At 42.2% G+C, this 22,995-nt stretch overlaps 1 protein-coding gene across 4 annotated transcripts in view; it reads left to right on the forward strand.

The window, feature by feature from the left end:
* The window catches only part of LOC111873048 (protein phosphatase PP2A 55 kDa regulatory subunit), a 143,786-nt gene that overhangs the window by 34,841 nt on the left and 85,950 nt on the right, over positions 1-22,995 (forward strand). For 2 of the 4 annotated variants that reach the window (XM_023867413.2, XM_023867412.2), the window contains one exon: positions 7,052-7,128. The exons of the other annotated variants lie outside the window; for them this stretch is intronic. The gene's annotated coding sequence lies outside the window, so the exon portion shown is untranslated. The remainder of the gene's footprint in view (positions 1-7,051; positions 7,129-22,995) is intronic. 4 annotated transcript variants of the gene reach the window in all.

The following is a 22,995-nucleotide window of genomic DNA, read 5'->3' on the forward strand; positions in this document are numbered from 1 at the left end:
ACGTCATCCAGACCGGCTCTGGGATCCACCCATCCTCCTATCCAATGGGTATCGAGAGATCTTTCTCCTGGTGTAAAGCGGCCGGAGCGTGAAACTGACCATTCACCTCCAAATACTGCCGAGGTCAAGAATCCATGGATATATACACACACCATACGTCTTCCTGGCGTAGTGCTTAATTTATTAAGCACAAGGACAAATTTACCTTTTTTTCTTTCTGCTATAGTTTTAAATATATCTACTCAATATATTGCCCCTGTACTCTAACCCCGATCACAGTGGCCGCGCGGTCTTCGCCCTCTCGAACACTGGGATCATGGGGTCGAATTCACTCAAGGCATGGATGTTTGTCTGCGTTTATTCTGTTTGTGTTTCCCTGTGCAGGTAGTGGGCTGATCCCCCGTCCAAGGAGTCATGCCGACTGTATAAAATTAAGAAACTGAAGTGAAACGTAGGATTTCACGGATTCCCTATGCTGCAGATGGAAGCAGCAGGACAGATAGGTAGGTACGTCAATCCATCCTTGAGGCCGAGCCTACCGGCGGAACTGTAGCGCTTATGACTACTAGTCTGGAGATACTCGGTTTGACTCTCGGCCGGAGTACTGGTCATCCTGGCTGAGTTTTGTTGTAATTTTACCAAGGCCCTCCCTGCAGCTCCGTGAGAGTAGGTCATGAAACTCTCCAGTTCACCATTCTCTGTCATCCTTCCACTAGACGTTATGTGGTCTAGCTACTCACAGCGTCGTACAATGAGCTATGTAAGTAGGAGATCCTTGAGGGCGAGGTAACGTCAGATAGTGACGGTAAGAATTAAAACGGAGGTTGGTATGTACAGTATTATTGTCTTCTGGGATGCGACTCCTAGTAGATCTTTACCTGAGTTTCGCAGTGTTCTCCACCAGGTGCCCCCGAGCCTTGGCGAGTAGGCTTGCCCGGAATACCTTTTGTTTCTGTGATTACAAATCTCTACATATTGTCTGTGATGTTACACCTGGCGTTCTCGACAGATTGTGCATTGAATTTAGTCGAGTTCACTGACAGAGCAAGGATTGTAGACAACGTGTGTGTTACAACACAGCCTTAATTACAGTGTGTCACCCTGCCTCCCTTCTACAATGCATCTGCAACCACTGTCCCGCCACTTCTTGCTGCCATACTTTTGCAACCCAGAAAGTAGGTCTAAAAACTCGGCCCATGTCTCTCAGGCTCATTCAGCTCAGTGGATAGGCTCGTTATAGCCATGAACATAAATGACTCGCTGGCCAGTAATGGCTCAGATTATCCCTCTAGCGAGAAGGAGCATTCTGAGAAAGGCCATATTGAGCATATTAGATGGAACTGAGTTGTGGCTTACGCCGTTTTACGTTCTGACCATAAAGCGCAGGAAAAATTGTAGCCAGCATTTTACAAAGCAGACGTGCGTGTTATTATGTAGCAACGCCTTCAGTGGCCTTCGTTAGCTTCGCGCTCTGGCCGTAAAGTTTATTCTTGCTCACGTACCATAATTTGTCGTACAAGATCTAACTCGCTGATATTTACGAATGTATAGGTTTAATTTATACCTGTAATTGTCCTACAGTTTGACTTTCGACGCGGTTTTTGGATTGAATATTAGATTTATTGACCATTTACAGGTTGTAACTACAAATAACTATAACACTACCGCTAATCTATACAGACTTTATAAAATCACACTGTTTTTTCCAGCCTACAGTGTGTTCACTAATTGTTGCCGGGTAACGGCTTCTAACAATGACTCTTTCTCTGCTTCCTGGCTCAAGTCCTCTCCGAACAGCGGCTCCCTTCCAACTGCATCATTTCTTAACAGACTCCCATACAGAACTTGGTTGCCCCAATTGTCTTCCTTATAACACCTCGGCAGGGTCCGTGCAGAAAACACCGTTAATTCTCGTAACCGTTTAGGCGGGAACGTATTTACTGAGCTGTTTCCTAGCATCGTTCGTCTATTCTTGTTTGTTAATGACCTACTGCCTAACAATGGACGTCGTTCTGTTGTCTGTTTCGCTGCCGTTTCATAGAAACGAATGTTGATTCAGAACCGTTCGCTAGCAGCGGCTATTTCTCTGGCTCCACAGTTCTTGCGTTAAGCAAATATGCCACAGTGTTACTGAAGTGCTATATCATAATTTGTACTCTTCACCGAGTCTATTACGATGATCAAATGGCCGTAAACGTAGCACGAGAGAGGTGAGGAATTCATACAAAGTTTCAGTCTGAAAAGTTGAGGGGAGGAGACCACAGGAGGATAATAGTAAAATTAATCATTAATAAACAGAATTTGAGGATGTGCACTGGATTCATCTGGATCGGGCTAGGGACCAGTACGGGCTCTTGTGAACACGGTAATGAACTGTCGGTTTCCGTATAAGGCGTAGACTATATCAATCAGCTGCTGGACCATTTCATTCTGAAGAAGGGCTCTGCTCCAGGGAGAGGTAAGTATTGAAGTATCGAATTTGTCGGTCGGTCTTCTGAGCTGTTCGAATCTGTAGGCCACTGACCTTGCCAAAGGAAGAAGACCGGTTGCCTTTCCAAACATGCTGTACCAATAAAAGGAATAGTGGTTTCTGGCGATAAAAAGCTAAAGCAAGGTAGCCTTCACTTAGTGGAGAAAGGGCCTATGTCCATTCGTAAGAAATATTCTTCAGGATAACAGTGGTTTAAATTAGCAGCCGGACGTTTTTTTTTACATATAATCAATATTTTGAGTAATTATTCAGTATGTCGCAATAGGTTCTCCTTTGCGCAACATGTCACAGTATATTGACGGGCTACGTGCTGGAAGACCGAGGAATCGGGCTTATATTCCTGTCCGTGACAAAAGATATTTTTCTTCTGCACAGCTCCAATCCCGGCGCTAGAGAACATTCAGCCCCACCTATACAATGGATAAGGGGGACGGAGCGTGAAGCTGACCACTCATCTATATCTAATGCCAAGGTTATTAATACGTGGATCTATACCTCTGTTCTCTCACACGTCTTAATGGCGTCGCTCTGAATTAATTGGATGCAGAGGTAACTTTATCTTTACACTTGTCTGTCTCACATTCCAGCCGCACTCTGGCCCTGGAGTCGACTCAGCCTCTAACAGAAATGAGTACCAGGAATATTCTTGAAATATTCTTGAGGGCAATGTGTGGCAGGCGCGTAGGGCTGACAACCTTACCGCCATATATGAGCCGATTGTCTAGAAAATGTGGGAACCTCAACATCTCACAACCCTGTGGGCCTCAAAGGCCTGTTACAGGGATAGCTTTACTTACTTTCATTGTCTCTCTCGTCAAAATGTCTGTGTGTAATATGGCTTTTACTTTAACTTAATCAGTCGTTGTCATGAGTTAGTCGTGAGATGGTCTAAGGCTAACAACGACGTGAGCAGAAGAGGGCATTGTTGGGAATCGTTATCAGGCAACGACTGGTGAAGACAGCACAATGAGAAGGCTTGGCGTGTGTTGTAGTGAGAAGTCGAGTGCTTTAATTAACGAGAGCGCTATAATTGTAGTTCAGAGTTTTAAAATTTCAATAAACTCAATTACGAGTTCAAGCCCCGTGTCTGTTCATTAAATTGTGACAGTATATTTGGTGTGCCGGATGTGTTCCATATGTAACTCTTTGTTCAACGCTTTCGTAATAATTATATTGATTTTCTGATTTCTGATGAGCAGAAACGTTTGTCAGGCGCGCCTCCGATAAATCCACAACTTGTGGAATATCCAAGATTCCAGTTTGGTTGGGCTGAATGAACCCGAGCTGCTTGGCAGTATTGCAGATGCATTTTGAAAAAGTGCTGTATCAATTGGGCCTTTATTAGATTTTATTTCCAAGCATTTTCTTTCGTAAAAAAAAGTAGTAGTAGAAGATAAACGAAAAAAAAGGGGTTCCCGAAGAATAATTGTGGGGTTTCGAGAAACACAATTTAGAAAAACAGGAAACGTAGTCGAGAAATTAATATTTGATTTTAAAGTGTATCTGAAGTGGTTTTGAACATAATCATTAAGTTCCTACACGTGTGCTGTTCGTGTCCAATAGATACTCCACTCCCTGCCATGCACTCTGTATGTTCTCCACTCGGAGGCTTCTCCAGTTCTTGTTGCCAAGTGATTCACATCTCGAATTTTGTCCATATATAACATAGGGACACACACAAAAAAATAATCAAACTGTTTCAAATCAGGGCTTCTAGGTGGCCATAGAATTGAACCTCAACTGCCAAACCATCTTGCAGGAAATGTTACACCAAGAACTTCCTTAACGTGTCTTGAGAAATGCGGCTGTGCGCCATCTTGCTGGTGGCCGTTCATGAAACTATTTCAGTGGAGGAATGTAAAGGTACAACATTCACTGTCTTTTGTGTGTTTCGGAGGGAGAACGTACCGAAACCCCTCTTTATTTTTCGGGCACATTGAGGTACTATTGGATGTGGCAACATGAACGAGTGAATTACAAGGTAGCTATGAGCTAAGGGAGGCAGGAGGGGAGGGTGTGAATATATTTACTGCGAAAAGGAGTTGTTATGACTGTCTTTCATTCCTGTGGGATGTAGCGCAGTTAACCAATGTTTTTTACTCCCACTTACCATCGCCTGAGTGCTGGAGTGAACTGTGTCCATCAACACCAATTTTCGAGAAAGTGGGCTTCAAGTGAGTTTCAACTGCTGTTTAAAACTGTCTTACAGCAAAACACATTCTGATATCTCACACTTGCCAGTAGGGTAAACTTATGGAGGTACATATATGGAGATGATGCACTAAAAATAGATGAATGCATTGTTTTAATATTGGGACCAGGAAGGGAGATAGAGCACTCCAGTACTCAGGCTACACACAGCCTGCCTCTTCTGTATGCCAAAAGAGTAAAGGTTAAAATAAGACAAGTGTTACTTGTGCTGCAAGATACACGTACTTGAGAACCACGGTAATAAATCTATATTATATCGATGTTTATATTGACAGCAGACCGAATTCTCGAAATGCTTGCTATCATTCTGTTAAAAAAGTTTTCTTTTTCTCACTGTCCTGTCTGAAACCTTCAGGCTTAAAGTATGCACAGCTAAAATTTCACTGGAGAGGTAATTTAAATTGGGAATAAAAATTCGAAGGAAAATAATCTGTTCAAGATAGATAAATTAATAAAGGCTTCGATAAAATGCATGGCGTTTTCCAGCCATTCTGCTAGAAGTATAAATCGAAGATTGATGGATCTAAATAAAAGAATGCAGTATAACTTATGTATATATTTTATGACACTTCTGAAAATTTAAGACATAATTATATACATCTACCATTAACTAGTGATTACTGAGTGAATTTCATTTTATATTTTTATACAATTACGGGACGAATCCGACTTGGAGCACACATTTACAAGATATCATTTGCATTTCCAAATTTTTGTATCTGTGCATGATTTTCACCAGGGCACGCGGTAGCGTAGTTGGTTGAGGCAAGCAGCAAGGTCTCAGGTTCGATTCTCGATGAGGTCATTAGTTTTTTCAATTGACCTAATCCTTCCAGTCCTGGGGTCGACTCAGCCTCTAACAGAAATGAGTACCAGGAATCTTCCTGGGGATAGAGGTGCAGCCAGAGCGTAAGACTGACAACCTCACCGCCATCTGTGAACCGATTGTCTGGAAAATGTGGGAGCCTCTACGTCTCACAACTCTGTGGACCTCCACGGCCTGTTACAGGGATAGCTTTACCCCTACCTTTATAATTCTCACGTGATATTAGACTAACCGAATCTTGTATTGGAACTGAGTCTAAGTAATGAAATGTGTGTGTGTTTGTGTGTGAGGGTTAACCATAATCGCTTGTAAGGACCACTCGATAGGATAGGATAAGTTAGCATGAAATCGCTTCAAGTAAGTACACGTAAATGTGAATGTGCGAATTAGATTGTATTATCTCAACACAGCTTCTGATAACCCACTTATTGCAGACACGAAGATAAGCTTTTGGACCCCATGAATAAAGCGAATCTCTTAACCACTGCGTAAATACGAAATAATCCAGTATGGTTCCGTAGCATAAAATTCGTATTTTACCTAAGGTTTTGTACTATTATGAAAACCTGTGTCTTATTCTGAAGGAAGAATGTTGACTTCATTTAAAATGTTTGAAATAAAATTACTGAGAATGAAATGGACGAGAACGGAGAGAGAAACATGCGAGAAAATCATGGGAGGAATTTCCTGACATGTGTTCCAATGACGCAACCAAGACATCTAGCTGATTTTTATTCTGGCAGTAAACAGTTCGAGACCCGTCCAGGATACAGGCTATGTGACTCGGGATTTGCATGATTTTACTCATTTTTTTCAAGGAGATATGTTACAGCGAGGAATACATATAGAACGCTGTTGAAGAAATTGTATTGGAAAGAGGAAATTTATGTTGGAAAGCGGAAAATTAAAGACCGATCAGGACCTGGAGACGAGTCATTGTTTCTGGAAGTTTCCGTTAATTTTCCTCAATCCCAATCGCTGATCGTCGTATTGAAAGCGTCTTTATGTAAACCAGATATCGGAAATAGGGAGAGCGAGTATGAGATTATAGGATAATATTAAAATTTTTGTAAAAAGAAATGGTTGCACAAGTGATTGCAAGTAGATCAGGTTCGGGTACTATAATTGAATTTATTGTTACGTAGAAATGTTGAAAATCCTCCATAGTCCCAGCTAAGAACAATTACAGAATTTCATTAGTCCTACAAAATATTCAGGCAAGCAGGTTTTAAAATCCCGCAAGGGCCCAGTAATTTCTTTCAGTGCAGCCGAAACTCCCGCCTATTCCCGTCCACAATAACATATTTATGGCCTATTTTCTAAATAATTTTCTTACCCCTATTTGGAAGAGGACAGAGTGTATACATCCACTTCACTCATTTGATCAGTTCTTGCGTTAGGCCGAGATCTACCCGAAATGCTTGGTCTGGTGTTTCAACAGAGAAGCCCTTGTACTGTACGAACGGACTCAGATGAAGAGGCGTTATGCTCCATTAATTATACGCACGTTGTTTTGTTTGTAGGTGGAGTCCCTTCACTCTTCTGGCATTGGCCGATGCAGCAGCTACAACTTTTGATATTCTCATCACAGAATTAACAGGTATAAACTGATATTTCTCTTTCAACAAATCTTGCTATGTAGGTACATCGGTGGTTCCCAATATCAAGTTATAACGTAGTTTGTTAAACTGAGTGTTATTAAGTAACATTAAAATGTAGATGCTTTCGGAAGACGTAGCTGCAGCCAGAGAAATATTTCGTAAAATTTTTGTGGTAACTTACAGGAATATCTTATAGCCAGATGAAAGTGTGGAGAGGCTGTAAAGCCTTTTAGGTTCCTCCTGTCACCGTACAGACTGGCGGAGGGACTTGCAACAAGGTGCAAAACTGCACCTCCAGTGACTGTTCAGGAACATTTTATAGTTTACTGTAGATGCAGAGAGGCTGTGAAGCCATTTAAGTTCCTGCTGTCACCGTAGAGCCTGACAGGGATTTGCAACAAGGTGCAAAACTGCACTTCCAGTGATTGTACAGGAACATTTTATAGCTTGCTGTAGATGCAGAGAGGCTGTAAAGCCATTTAGGTTCCTGCTGTCACCGTAGAGACTGACAGGGACTTACAGAAGTGTTCAGAACAGTGCTGTTTCCTGACCGAAAGAAATAGGAATTGCATAAATTTATGTATTATTTTAGGGGTCGCTATATCGCAACGTCTGAGAACCCCTGAACTACGCGCCGAGCGCGCTTTACTCCCCAGGAAAATTATTTAATTAATTCCTGGTACTCATTTCTGTTAGAGGCTGAGTCGACCCCAGGGCCATAGTGCGGCCCGAAGGATTAGATTAATTGAAAAAAAAAATCCAATGACCTCATCGGGACTTGAACCCGGAACCTTCCGGATTGTAGCATACCCCCTCAACCAACAACACTACCGCGCGCCCCGAATTCCAGGGTACTATCTGAAATTAGGACATAATAATTTCCTTCTACATCCCTTATATTATTCATTAATCATTCTGCCATTCCTCGCTATATTATCTGAGATACTGACGCCGTTAGAACTACTTATAAATAAGTAAATATTGCCATATGCCAGAAGACGAAACTTCACAATCACAGCCGAAGGAGCACCTTGGAGCTTACATTGATGATTGCTATCTCATGGTATGCGTTCTGTGTATTAGCAATAGCAACTAGTGACCTGGTTTCGTCAGGTACCGGCTGCTAGTATTACCGTTTATGGCACTTAGAATTAGTTGTAGTGTTTGGAATGCAGTGCTGGTACTTGCGAGACATAACTCGTTCCTTTGCAACAGTAGAGCAAACTGTCTCTTGGTCTACATCGGGTTCCTCGTGTCTTGCAGCTTATCGTAATACGGCTTTCATTGTCTGTGCGTTACTACGAAGTGGCGTCGCCCTTTACTGCAATGTTATGCTCTCGTAACGTTGAAATGTAGACTCAACCAGGTACCTTGAACCTTCGACCTTTTGTGGTTCAGTAGCTTCGTTAAGCATAAGGGATAAACCAATAGATCGATACGGGGGAAAAAAAATTCGCTTTCAACAGATTCCACGTGTCTATGAATTTAAATTTTTTTATCAGCTTGCAGGATGTATATACAAGTATCTACCCGCATAGAACTTTTTAATTAATCGATTGATTTTCATAAAACTTAGTATGAACGTCATACATCTATGGGCTATCATTTTCTGTAGCGAGCGATGTAGCTTAGCGGTAGTATTCTAAAATTGTATTTAGGAGGTACTCGGTTCGAATGTCAATCTTAACAAGGACATCCTGACTATTCTTGTTTTTCTCAGGCCCTCAATATAGATACCGGGATAGTACCTCAGTCAGACCAAGATCACTTACTTGAGAACCTTTTTCACTGATCAAAAATCCTACCATTAGACTCCATATTGAGAGCGCAGTAAATAACTCAAAATTATAAATTTATTTTCGTATTGAAGAGTTCTGATTTCTTGGATATAGCGCCTTACGATTCACTTAATGCGAACCGCTATTTCCGAGCTATACTTCGCTTCCATTTTCAGCGTTAAAAATAAGCCAAACGAGGAACCAGCATGAAGCAGGAAGCAAGAATTTTGAATGTGAAGGCGAAATATTCCTCTAAAAATGTCTGTTGACTTTCAGTGTACCACACGGTGTTATGCTCCCCAAAATAGAACCCTTCCTAATCGCCGCTGTGAGAATCTCAGATTCTACAATATACATATATATGTAGACGTATCTGTATATGTAACAGGAACAAAGTGGACGTCCAGGCTTTGAGCTGCAAGCGACATTGGCAACGGTTAATGTAGGATCCTGCGGTTTTGAGCGGGGAAAGAAAAACCTTTAGACACTCCCCTACCTTTGTTTAAATAATACTTTCGTAGTGAAAAAATAATTATGTAGGGAGGATACCGCTGTTAAATCAGGACTTAAATGAGATGATAATATTAAATGGTTTGTAAAGAAATATGGTATGAAAAGGTGGCGTGGTTCGGGCTGTCTTCCTGTGGCTCAACGACCACGGAAACCATGAAGGCCTGTAGGGTTGTGAGCCGTCGAAGCTCCCAAACTTTATAGAAAATCAGCTCACAGTTGGCGGTGAGGTTGTCAGCTTTACACTCCGGCCGCCCTTTAACCTAAGATTATTCCTTGCACTCATTTTTGTTAGAGACTGTGTCGATCCCAGGCCATAGTGCGGCTGGAAGGATTAGGTCAATTGAAAAGTCCAATAACCACATCGGGAATCGAACCCGTGACATTCCGTTTTGTTGCGTAGTGCCTCAACCAACTACGCTGTCCAGTGCTTCCATTTTATGTGTCACATAGGCCCAATTTGAAACTGATTCGGGCATGAAGAACACATTTATGTCTACAGATCATTAGCGTGTATGTTCTTTTTGTACCACTGTTTTACTTCGAAATGCGGGAAGATTTGCTCTCTGACATTTTTGTTTAATCGATAGAATTCAGCTCGGTCACTGGACCGCCTAAAAATAGAGCGTAACATTGATCAGTAGAGCCCGGCTCCGGTTTAAATATTTACAGGACAGAGCACAGTGAATCTGATCTGCTCTTTTTGAGATTACAAGTCCCGGCGGCTCCGACTGTGAAGATTAATCCCTTCTGAGATATGACACCGTCAAGTCTGACAGCATGTTACCAGGATTTCGGAGGAACATCGGTAAAATTCTATCAGAATACACGACTTCACATCCGAGAAGATAGAACTCCTCAATGATATGTTTCATTCTGTCACAGCGTTTAAGGATGGTATGATTATAGTGAGCGTAGCTCTGCAAAATGGCCACGAAATAGTTACAAAAACTATTTTATTCTTCTCTCTGTTTTTCTGTCTGTCTGTCTGTGGTGGTATAATACTTTGCCTATATTAAATTNGATATATATGCCAAGCAAACAGATGCGTGCGTGCCTCTGAAATGTCCGTGTGAACCACTACGGAACCACACGGCGTCATATCTCAGAAGGTAGTATTTTCCAGCATTTCTATTGTTTCTTTAAACCGACAGTAGAAAGTAACAGTGAAGGGAAGAGTGTACTCTTTGGGGCTGCATTCAGCTCCAAGTTACGTAAAGTGAGCGATATGCTACAGAGAATTCCTCTTCATCTTGCTAAAGTTTCAGTAAAAATAAATAAAAGCCGACGACATGGAGCGGGATATTTGAGCTCTTTGTTCAAACTTTTAAGAAGAAATTTTTTTCCCATTTCAGTAGAGAAGGACAACTGCTGTTCCTTAAAAAGGAAGGCATGCAGTTGCAGTGACACGCCTGTTCAGATTTAAGTTTAACAGAACTGAAATATAAACAAAGAATTATTTCCCCAGGATTACACGAGCATTAGGAATTGTGGTAAACAGTTGCTGATAACTTGTGTAGGATGACTTTTCTCCTGCAACGAATCGACACTAACCACTAATTAGTATTTATTTATTTGTGACAGAGTGCTCAGTGGCTTATACTGTATAGCGTCGAATAGCAGGGCGATTAAGGAAAGTTGAATTTCAGATGATTTTAACAGATTTCCATGTTAGGTGGGTCCCTTGTCACCACGGCATGGGGCGTTCTTGAAATGGAGCTTAGAGAGATAAGATGGGTTGGTATGGATTGGATTGATCTGGTTCAGGATAGAGACCAGTGGAGGGCTCTTGTGATCACGGTAATGAACCTTCGGGTTCCATAAAATCCTGGGAAATTCTTGAGTAGCTGCAGATTTCGCTTCTCCTCAAGAAGGGCTCAGCTCCATAAGTAAGAATAAGAGTAAGAGTGGTCAAATTTCCTGGCTACAGATCCAGAGGTCTCGGGTTCGATTCCCGGAGCTACCAGATTTTCTAAGATGTAGTGGGCCTGGGACGGGGTTCATTCAGCCTCGTGAGGATAATTGAGGGGCTGTTTCAAGGAAATAGCGGCTCCGGTCTAGAAAACCGAAATTAACGGCCGTGTGGATTCGTTGCGCCGACCACGTGACATCCTCTATCCGATAAAGTTAGCACTAACTTCGTCGACAAGCGGCGGTCGCTCGGTCGGTATAGTTTGTTTGCGGACTCAAGCCACGGAGTTTTTGTTTTGTGGAAGGAAGCAGTCATCTTCCATTTAAAGCTGCTGTCTCGTCATTCGTCTAGAAGGTATGAGGAAAACCATGAATAACCTTAATTTGGGTACTAGTTTTCCCGGACGAGATGCGTTTCTCTCTGCTCCAGCTTGCTTGGTTAATGTTCAAAATGTCCTAGATTCGATTCTAGCCGTCGACACTGGGCTTAAAACAAAAGTTTTGTCAGTAATGAGTCAACTGTTGTTGAGAGTAAAGCCTATTGCCAGAAGATTGGTTGCAGAAGAATGCATCTCAAGCAACGCACATGCCTAACACAATGTTGGTAGAGTCCCGTGACTTTAAAGAAACAAAGTGAGTTTGAAACAAGGCGCTAGAAAAAATATTAGAGATTTATATATATATATATATATATATATATATATATATATATATATATATATAGACACAAATTAATTTAAGAACGGCTACCAATTCAGAATTTTAGCTTAGTAAGAAATTATATTTTTAGTCCACTTGTAGAGGACACAGCACTAAAGCAAGGGAGAAAGTCACCTGCAAATCCCTAATTATAAATTAGTTGAGAGAATCAATATAAATTTCTTAATATAGAGTCTAAGGGAATTTATACCATGTGTGGAAAAAGTCTTGAAGATACATCAAATTTTAAAGCCTTCGAAATGGCAGAGAAAACCGGGTATTAATGCTTATACAGGGAGTTCCTTTTTGCAGGCATTCACTCAGGGGAAGAATCGGACACACCATCTGTGAAGTCAGGCCGATCCATAACGGATGATATTCCCTTCACGGTTGCCCTGTATAAGAGAACTCACTCTGCGTTGATGGTGTTAGAATCGTGTTTACTTTTAGCCCATTATAAGTGCTTTAACACACAAGAACTCTGTATTCTTCCCACAGATTGTATTTGTGTCTTTTTACGGTTCACACAATAAACATATTTTTTTTTTCGCCAAAGAATATTAACTGCTTGGTCTTTGTAGCGGAGACACTATGTTCCCTTTGAGGTACGAACTGAATATATATATTATTTAGAAGAAATTTAGCCTTTCATGTGTTACTGTACATCAACTATTGATATCTTAATGGAAATACAGATGGCTGACAAAAGATCTTTCATAATCATATCAAAATTGTGGTGAATGACTGGGGAGAGTGGGAGTTGACCTTGTTCTCTGTGACGTCATAGGTTCACGCAAAAGCACGTTCGTAATACTAGGTCAATGATAGCAGTTGTGCAGCATTCAGAACAATATACATAACAGTCGTGACAGAGATGGCAATGCTAAGTGATTAATGACGGCAACATATGCTTTCCAAAGTACGGAATACGTATAGGGTGCCCCAGAATTTCAGTATCATAGGTGCTTAACACAATTTTTTTGGATTTTATGCAGGTGAATACCTTTATTAGCTAAATTAATCTCGATTATTTTATGTGTTATCTAGCCTTAGGCGTGAAATAAAAATTGTGTTATGCAGAAATCATATGAATTCGTCTGTCCGTCATCCCGCTTGCCCGCTTGCTTTATATTTAAGATATTTTTATGGCTGCGGTGTCTGTATCAAATATTCAATATCGGATTTTGTTTTAGTTAATTTTAATGGCCGGGTAGAATTCTTGTGAAGTTTTGGGGTCAGTTTTTGGCTCTTTGATTGATGAAAAGTCCCGTCATATGATCCTTTCCTGAGCCATTGATTAAATCAATTCCACATCGTCATGCCTTATTGCTCTATGATTCATTTTTGGTCCTAATATTATTCTTCCATTTAAAAGCTATCCCTGTAACAGGCCTCGGAGGCCCATAGGGTTGTGAGATGTTGAGGCTCCCACATTTTGTAGACAATCGGTTCACAGATGGCGATGAGGATGTCAGCCTTACACGCCGGCCGCCCTTTACCCCCAGGAAGATTCCTGGTACTCATTTCTGTTAGAGGCTAAGTCAACCCCATGGCCGTAGTGCTGCTGGAAGGATTAGGTCAATTGAAAAAATCCACCTCATGGGGACTGGAATCTGCGACCTTCCGGCTTGTAGCATAGTGCTTCATCCAACTACGCTACCACATGACCCATACTTCCTTATTCGTGCCTCTTAATTATCCGTTCGGTATCCAGATTTGGGAGTCTTAACGTACACTCTTTTACGAGGTGAGAATATTGGCCTCACATCCTTACCACAGGCTGGGTGACCAGGTAATAATTTCGACGTGGCCCCTACCTTTCAAACTGTCTATATCTGGGTGAATTTACCAGGAGCTTACACCCCACTAGCATAGCTTTCCAGGCGATCAGGGAAGCAAACCTCCCCAACTCCTCAATGTAATAGCCCGGGGGTGGGGGAGCGATTTTGTTTCTTTATATTTGTCAATTGTGAGGAGACGTTTCAAACGTGACGCTGTATAGTCTGGTAGAATTTTACTGAAGTTTTGGAAGAATATACTGCCTCAGCCCTCAAGGTCTGAGGGTGAGATAAAGCAAGTAACAAGCAATTAGTTTGCTTTTCGACCCTGAAGATGAACGCAGAAAGTTCCTTTGGAATATCGGTAAACTATTACCAGGCTACACGGCGTCTTCATAGTCAGCTTCATCTGAAATTAATACCATACGGTGCAGTAACAGGTCTGATTTACAATGGGAGAAACCCCGTTCGATACCAGTCTGTGATAGATTTTTTCAGCCACTTTTGGTGAAATATTTTATTAATTTCCGCTAAATTTAATCTACAAGCATAACCCTGCATCTGCAGGCCTATTAAAATTTTGTTTATTTTTCCCATGATCTTATAACCCCGAATATAATCGGTATTTATTGTTCAAGTGACAAAGTTGGTACAGTTTACCTAGTGTAAATACATTTTCGAAAATTCCACCGTCACCACTTTGCAACTCGTGTGAGAACATGGCGTGTTGCTCGTCTGTACAGTGAAATTGCTGTATCTCGGAAACCTTTCGGAATGGGTCACACGTACATACACACTTTTGTTCAGAATGATCCCAGAATACTGACCTTTCCTCCTAGGACATCTGTATATTGCCGCAGTCCGAAACGTTTCCTCAGGCGGCACAAAGTTTTCTCTCTCAATTCATTGTTTTGTATTTAAAATGGGTAGCGTCGAATGGAATAGGAATATCATTATGAACGATAAATAGGTAAATATCTAGAAGGAAGTGATCGTGGCCGATTAGAGGCACGGTCCGGGAATTCGCCTAGAGAGGATAAGAAATATCATGATAATCCCCATGATAGCCGATGCCCTGTCCCATATTCGAGACGGGTATTTTCGGATACAACTCTCAGGCTACCTAATTTTAGTCGGGAAAATTCGAAGAAAGAGACATACTGGGAGACCTAAGCATAGACAGGGAGACGATCTCAACTGGAATTATCTGCTACGGTATAAGAAACCAGTGGTGACCTCTTGTGAACACGTTATTGAACCGCTCTGCTTGGTTTCCTGTTGTATCCTGAAGATGGAAAGAATAAGTTTCTGTGAAACGTCAGCAAACTTCTACCACACTACACGGCGTGACATCATAAGAGACGGTACTCTCACCGCAGTGAACCTCAAGTTCAGCAGAGCAATAACGTTATAAGTAAGAGTATGTTTGAAGCGACCTCATTAAAGTTCGAAGATGCCGTCAGCCTTGCTTTTTGGGTCAATGATCCTGTCCTGTTCGGTATGAGAAAAGTAAGAGTAGCCTTTTCGAGGTTTATGATCTTCATTAAGGTTGAAGAATGTGAGGATAATCCAGCTTGGTATGTGTGTTTTTGATCCTTATGAATTTTTGGAAACAATCTGGAATGTGATTCAATAGATATGCATGTTAGAAGTGCAGTAGATTATATTTCTTTCTTGCAAAGATAAGGAAGAAAAACTGAAAGAAAACGGAAGGACGAATACGGGATTGCCTCACGATTTTCAAGTCGTCCACAGTGGAGTACTGAAAGAAAAAGTTAAATAAAATATATAATGGGATATTATATAGGATTTCGTGGAGATTTCCTTTCGGATAACTTATCTGTCCTCTGGTATTGATTAGCACAGTCCTTTTTGGTGTATTTTTTATGTATTTTGCAAGCTAATCCCAAAGTGAAAGAAATCTTAATTTTGTTACAAAATTTTAGTAAAGAAGCTATATATAAATTTGTCTCGCTTCCGATATCGCGAAAGAAATCGAGATATTCTCAGTTCAACAATGTAATTTGAACTACTGTTCCCATTGACTTTGCATTGTGGTCACACTGATGAAAAAGGATACAACAGAAGATCAAGAAATCTCTTTAGACTGAGCCACATCTTGTAACTGTATCACGTTTTATGCGTGGTGATTAGAAAGTAGTTGTATATCTCTTACGTGCAGTTATGTCTGGTTCTTGCATTATAACATTCTGCAATGATCACTGCGCTTTCCTCTGCAGAAGTACGTTGCTACGTAATAGAAATAGACGCTAAGTTTGTGCAACTGTTCCCGTGCAACAAGACGGTTCATGAAAAGGTCTGCAGGGATGCTTTGAGGCTATATCACTATATCCTGACTTAGAAATCTTTTTACTAAATGAAAAACCATGAAAATTGGCGTTCCTGTTTTTCTTTCTAACTTCTACTGACTGTATCCAGTGTCCGGAAGTACTTCACTTCATCACGACAGGAGTGGGTCCTGATGTCTGCTGCAAAATACATTATAATACATTGTATTATTACTAATTAAAGACTGGGATAACTCAGTTGGTATAACGACGGACTACGATGTGGGCGACCATTGTATCGGGGTTCGATTTTAAGAAAGAACAAGATATTTTTCTCTTCACAGTGCCCAGACCGTCTCTAGGGCCCACCCAGCCCCCAAATAAAATGGGTAAAGCGGCCAGGGTTTGAAGCTGAGCACTCAGATCCATTTAGTGCCAAGGACAAGAATGGTGGAGCTATACCGCTAGTCCCCCATACGTTTTCATGGCGTGATGCTTAAGCACAGGGACAACTCCATTTTTACCTTACTCGCTAATCCTTCCAGCCGCACTATGGTCCTGGGGTCAACTCAGCCCCTAACAGAAATGAGTATCAGGAATTAAATAATATTCCTGGGGAGTGAAGCGCGGCCGGCGCATAAGGCTGACAACCTCACCGCTATCTATGAACACATTGTCTAGAATGCTTGTGGGCCTCGACGTCTCACAAATCTATGGACCTCCACAGCCTGTTACAGGGATATATTTTTAACTTAGTGGTTTTCTTATGATGTTGTGTAGTGACCATGACCTAGGATCAAATATTGCTCCTCACACGATATGTTATTCTTCTGCCGGTACACGTAACCTAACCCGACAGGTGTTTCTGCAGGTCTTTACATTGGACTCTTTTATTTGTAGCGCTGCGCGAAAGAAGTTTTCATTGTCCCGTGCGTCAAAACGCGATCTCTCCCGAGGAAAGAGGAGTGCGAAGAGGCGTGGTGTTCCTTGAAGTATTTTCTGTGTGGTGTGGTGGCAGGGGGAAGAGGAAAGTTTAAAGAAAATCATAAAGGAAACCCATATGTTGTAAGCCGTAGTTTATTAGTTTCCTACAAAAGACATTCTTAAAAGTTTCTAGCATTTTTGAGTCTATTTGGATCTCCAATAGAAAATGTATTGATACAAAGAAGTAATAGAACTTGCATGACGCACGAATAGTCTCCAATACACGAACAATTTCTCGATAAGCGTTATATAGTGCAGTGACGTTCAGTAACTTCATGATAAGAGTTGACGTGTTGAGGACTGGAAAACTTCGAAACATTCAGTGGACGGTAACATTCTGCCACAGAAGTCTAAGTGGTTACTCGTATTAGTGTGACCGTTATTCAGAAGGACTTAAACACAAGATGCATCATACTAAAATTTAGATGAAAAAAAAAGGCTTAATCCCAGGTGATTTTATGCCAGATTCATGGTGGACAAAGTGACAACAAGGCCATGCCATAACTCAGACGGTTCATTCATTCATTCATTCATTCATTATTAGAGGCATCTACTTTCCTCATGCACTTAGACCAGTTATCGGTCCATTGTGCGTTCCCTTTTAATTACTACTGTCGTCATACACTTCCAGTACTGGTGCTCGCTATCTGCCCATTCTGCCAGGGAGGTCGGCCCTCTTCTGGCAGTGGTACCCGATACTTCCCCATCTACCGGAGGCATTGGAAACTACTTGGGCGGGAAACTTTGCCTAATTTTGCTCAGAGGTCTCCTAGAGACATGAGGATCTTTTACGTGCCGTAAAGCTACGACACGGGACCCACGGCTTAAAGTCCCTCCCGGAGGACTTGTTCCCTGAATTTTTCCGTCCTTAAAAATTCCACGACCTCCGCCGGGTTTGAACCCGCGTACTTTGAGTCATGAGATGGGAACGTTACCCCTAGACTACGGAGGCCGCCAAACTCAGACGATAAGTCGCCGACTTCTCGCCGCGTCGTGTCGGGTTCGAGCTCGGATCAGATCATGTGGGATTTATGATGGACAAATTGTCACTGGAGCAGGTTTCTCCCAGCACTTCGGTTTCTCCTACCAATTTTCATTCTTCCGTTTGCTCCACAGTCATCGTCTGTCATCTGGGGCTGGTACGTTAGGACAAAGAGTGACCGCAGTGTCAAGTGGACTCAGTCTCACTCCATTAGAAAAATAAAAAGAGTGACAACAGTAGGCTCTACTCCAGGTTCCTTCGGTTTCCCATCACTTACCATCATGTCACCATTGCCCCGTACTCACCGACCATCAGTCCCTGATCTATGCGAGAACCCTGTACCCTGTCCTGTAATTGGACTTTTCTAATTAACGAATTCCATTGCATCCATCCATACTTTTCACGTGCCACATCCCTGGTTCAAATTTCCAAAGAATGACCAAATTTCTTCTGTTTACGTGATATTTAACATTTTCATATTTTAACGGTGGTTAAGATGTAGATTGAGATTTTGTTGATTAAGACAATGTGTAGTCGTGTAGCTGGTTACTAACACTTCGGAGGAATATGTTGCCTCCTTCTTCAGATTCGTACCAGACTACAAAATAAAATTCCATTGCCTGTAGTCCGCAAGCGAACTGTACCGACCTAGCGACCGCCGCTTGTTGAAGAAGTTAGTGCCAAATTTAGCGGATAGAGGTTGATGCGTGTTGAGCCGAATGGATCCCCATGGCCGTTAATCTCTATTTTCTTGATCTGAGACGCTATTTTGTTGTAATAGCTCCCCAATTATCCTCACGAGGCTATGTGGACCCCGTTCCAAACCCGCTACTTCTCAGAAAATCTGGTAGCTCCGGGATTCGAAGGAGGGACCTCTGGCTCTGTAGCCAGGGAATCTGACCACTAGATTACAGATGAGGTCAGAATAGACTACCATAGCATAAAAGAACAGAGTCAAAATATTTATGTGTTTATCAATATAATGTCACGATGTTATCTTGATAAAGGCCGCCACAACACTAATACCGCCCTCTCCTTTGCACTTCCGATAGACCTGTCCTCCCTGTTACTGTTCACTTAAATCAATATGTGGTCACGAGCCATAAGACAGAAAGTGTGTAAGCGTCTGGCGTCAGTCCTTCCGTGAATGATTTTCAGATGATGCACCACCCTACCATATAATAGAGATAACTGAGGCACAGAGCTCTCCACGGCGCCTATGAATGCCTGAAAATAAAATAAAAGTGCTTTCTATGTGCAGTTATTAGAGCGAAAGTGAAAGGGGTCTCTTGTTTTGAAAGCCCCAGATCATATCGCGGTACATTATACCAAATATCGACCCTGCTGGGCAGCGCTCAAATTTTGGGACTCAAATCCGACTGTAACTGACAACCTAGTACCGACCGAGCTATCGTAACGGTAACTTTCTGAACCTTCGTTTGGGAGGTGTTCGCTTCGAATCTCGGTCGGAACAGTGGTTATTCTGTGCCTGATTTGTTTCGTGTTTTTCCTCGGTGCCTCCAAGGAAGTATTGCGATAGGACTGCCACAACAATTCTCGTCTGAGGTCCAAAAACATAAAAATTAGATTATAGGAAACTATAATTTTGCCTGTGGTTCTGTATGGATGTGAAACTTGGTCTCTGACATTAAGGAAGTACATAGACTGAGGGTGTTTGAGAACAAGGTGTTGAGGAGAATATTTGTACCGAAGAGGGATGAAGTGACAGGAGGTTGGAGAAAACTGCATAATGAGGAGCTTCATAACCTGTGCTCTTCTCCAAATATAATTAGAACGATCAAGTCAAGGAGGATGAGATGGGCATGGCATGTAGCACGAATGGGGGCGAGGAGGAATGCGTATAGGATATTGGTGGGAGAGCCGGAAGGAAGGAGACCACTGGGAAGACCAAGGCGTAGGTGGGTGGACAATATTAAAATGGATCTTAGAGAGATAGGATGGGATGGTATGGATTGGATTGATCTGGCTCAGGATAGAGACCTGTGGAGGGCTCTTGTTAACACGGTAACGAACCTTCGGGTTCCATAAAATGCTGGGAAATACTTGAGTAGCTGCAGATTTGGCTTCTACTCAAGAAGGGCTGAGTTCCATAGCTCAAGCGGTTAGTCGCTGGCTTCCCACCGCGACGGCCCGGTTCGATCCCGGGTCTGGTCAAGTGGGATTTGCGGTGGACAAAGTGGAGCTGGGGCAGGTTTTCACCGAGTACTTCGGTTTCCCCTGCCAATCTTCATTCCACCAATTGCTCCACAATCACCCTCACCTATCATCTGTGGCTGGTACAGTAGAAGGGACTTAGTCCCACCCCACTAGCAATAAGAGAATAGTTACAAGGCCCACACAGCCTCTTATCTAAAGACGCGTTCACATTACTCGTGCTCGTGTGACTCGCTATGCTTGCGAGTAATGTGAACGATATGACAAGTCACCAGACAAGCAAATTTTTAATTTTTAATTTAAAAACTCTAGCCAATAAATTAAATACTGCTACAGCCTATACACACTACGAGTAAATATACGGATCCTCACACGCCGTAGCCTGGCGAGCAACTGAAGTAGTGCCACCGAAGATTTACGATTACAAATACAAACCAGACGAGTCTCCCGACTAGCACAAGCCGGGCGAGCGTGAGCACGAGCACGAGTAATGTGGCCGCGCCTTATAGATACGGGAGTAAAGGTAAAGTTGTCTCTGTGCTTAAGTAGTTAAGCACTACGTCAAGAAAACGTGTGGGGTAGTGGATTTAGAGACCCATGTTTCCTTTGACCTCTTTATAGCATAGTAGGGACTCTAATGGTTATAACATAAAGTAGTGTGTCACAGATGCTTATATGTCTCCCTTCAGGCAATACATTTAAGGACTACTATCTTATTTGGTCATTCTTGGTCGGTCGGGGATGTGTTCCTCAATTTTAACATCGCGCCTATGGGAAATAAGGATTCACATTACGAAGTTTCCGTTTAGGAGCTCTGTCCAGGAATGTGAGACTGGAGATTGCTTGTGTGGAAATATAACACCGTGAATATGTGCAAAATAATGGCGCCTAGCAAACCGTTAAGCACCGTGAACCTGATAGGTGTTTATGGGTTGAGTCACGACCTTATCAATAGTTAGATAACAGGCCTCAAATGCTAGAATGATTAAGGAATGACTAGTTGGAAACGTTCTGGAACAAAGCTACCGGAACCGAATTGAGGTACTATCCGAACATTTTACTCAGGGACTGAGAGAAAGCATGAAACTCTTCAGTCAGGATGGTGGGTTGAAATTATATTTATTATTTGGGTTTTTTGAGAAGTTATTTTAAAATTGATTTAATATGTCTGTTGGTTGTTCTGGCTGCTTTAACTAAGAGAGCTCAAATTCCTTTCTCTTCTTGGCTGCCGGTAGCCATGACAGCCCCTACACCTGTTTTTGCTTTAGTACTTTTCGAACCGAGTACCTCAGTACCAACCAAGAGCTTTACCACTACATCGGCCCATCCTATGGCAGATATTTTTATTGGTATACTAGGGAGGATGTGCCCGTGGTTATGTAGCTAAGGTACAATGCCCTCTCTCAGTAGTTTTAAAGTTGCATAGCCCTGTTGCAGGAATTTAAAACTACGTGATTTGTAGATTTGTAGTTCCTAATCTAGCCATAAATGCTAAGGCATTCGAAGGAAATTAGATGCCGTGTGTTCTTCCCAGAACTTCCTGTTCCCTCATCGTATCTGTATCCATAAAACAGTTAAGTATCTTGAATGAGCTGCAAGTACATGACCGACTCTGTTTTACATTTGGACACAACTGCCTCACGCCACAAAGTGAGTCCTTCTTCTCTACTACTCACTGTATTGTCTCATCACACAATTGCTTCATAAAACTGGAGAACTGGGTCGTTAATTAGGCCACGAAGAGACAGTCACCTTTCTATAGCCATGAGGTTTGTTATTGGAAAGAGAATTCACATCTTTGCTGATGTTACCGCGTCTCAAATGTTTTGTCACTTCCTTACCCTAACAACTATAAATATAGTCTGCTTCATGTTTTTAAATAAGAGAATTAGACAGCTTTGGCCGCGCCATAGCTCAAGCGGTTAGTCGCTGGCTTCCCACCGCGGCGGTCCCCGGTTCGATCCTCGGTCTGGTAAAGTGGGATTTGTGGTGGAAAAAGTGGCGCTGGGGCAGGTTTTCTCCGAGTACTTCGGTTTCCCCTGCCAATCTTCATTCCAACAATTGCTCCACAATCACCCTCACCTATCATCTGGGGCTGGTACAATAGGCCAGAAGTGGCCGCAGTACAAGGGACTTAGTCCCACCCCACTAACAATAAAAAAAGTAGAGAGCTTTCTCATGGTTGGACAAATCGCCTTTATTTATATTGTGTTTAGTACGCAGTTGTTCTACGGTTTTAGTGACAGCCAGAAGGATATATGTTTAGAGGTTTTCAAGACTGAAGATTCAGATCAGAGTTTTCTGAGTTGTGACATCGTGTAGCCTTGTACAAGCCGTGTTTTTTTAGACCATGCGTCTGAGTTGCGAGTGAAGTATGACAAGAAGTAGCAGGGCAGTGGCTGCAGCTGCTATTCTGCGGACATTAAGAATGGTGAGGCTATTCCTCCATTCCGCCACTGTCTTCAGAGCATATTATTTAAATTAAGCACAGGAATATGTCTACTTTTATTACCACAAACTGAGATAAGTATTGTACGATATGTATACGACCTTATGTGCAGTGCGTCACCTTCCCTCCCACAATGGAAACCAGAGGCGAGGTCTGAAGACACGAGCAAGGAAAGGGATTATTAAGGGATGTGAGAGGATGTGCGGAGCCGGGATAGCTCAGTTAGTAGAATAGGGGCTAAGCTACAGCCTGACCTACCGTGGAATCGTGGTTCAATTCCCGGCAAGAGAAATATTTTCTTTTTGTTCTCCA

Source organism: Cryptotermes secundus, unplaced genomic scaffold, assembly GCF_002891405.2.
Source record: "Cryptotermes secundus unplaced genomic scaffold, Csec_1.0 scaffold4, whole genome shotgun sequence".
Taxonomy (NCBI): domain Eukaryota; kingdom Metazoa; phylum Arthropoda; class Insecta; order Blattodea; family Kalotermitidae; genus Cryptotermes; species Cryptotermes secundus.